Genomic DNA, 403 nt, shown 5'->3' on the forward strand with positions numbered 1-403 from the left:
AGGAATGGGTGTTCAGGGGGTCTCAGGGTCAAGGAAAAGGGGGAAGACTGAGGACTGGGGAAGGTAAGATGGCTGGGAAGGAGGTATCGGGTGGGACTGGTGCAGGATAAAGGAGTGCAGGGAGGTCCCAGTGCCTGGGACTGGAAATTTGGGGGGACCCCCAGGGACCCTCCCAGACCCCGGGACCCCCATCAGAAAGTGCAGGGGGTGCAGAGCTGGGGGGACACAGAGACTGGAGGGGTCTGGGGGTGTCCAAGCGTCGTCAGGAAGCGGAATGGGGAGAGCCGGGAAGGGTCCGAGGCTCAAGGAAGGGACTGGGAAAGGCAGGAATGGGGGTGCAGGGGGTCTCTTAGGTTTTAACTTTTATATTTTTCAAATCCTGTACTGCTTAGTGTGTAACTCT

At 58.3% G+C, this 403-nt stretch overlaps 1 protein-coding gene across 4 annotated transcripts in view; it reads right to left on the reverse strand.

Annotated features, from left to right (window-relative positions):
- Positions 1 to 403, reverse strand: part of LOC103617075 (class I histocompatibility antigen, F10 alpha chain) — a 5,556-nt gene that overhangs the window by 3,983 nt on the left and 1,170 nt on the right. The gene's annotated exons all lie outside the window — the stretch shown is intronic.

The sequence above is a fragment of the Corvus brachyrhynchos genome, unplaced genomic scaffold (genome assembly GCF_000691975.1).
Source record: "Corvus brachyrhynchos isolate BGI_N302 unplaced genomic scaffold, ASM69197v1 scaffold906, whole genome shotgun sequence".
NCBI lineage: Eukaryota > Metazoa > Chordata > Aves > Passeriformes > Corvidae > Corvus > Corvus brachyrhynchos.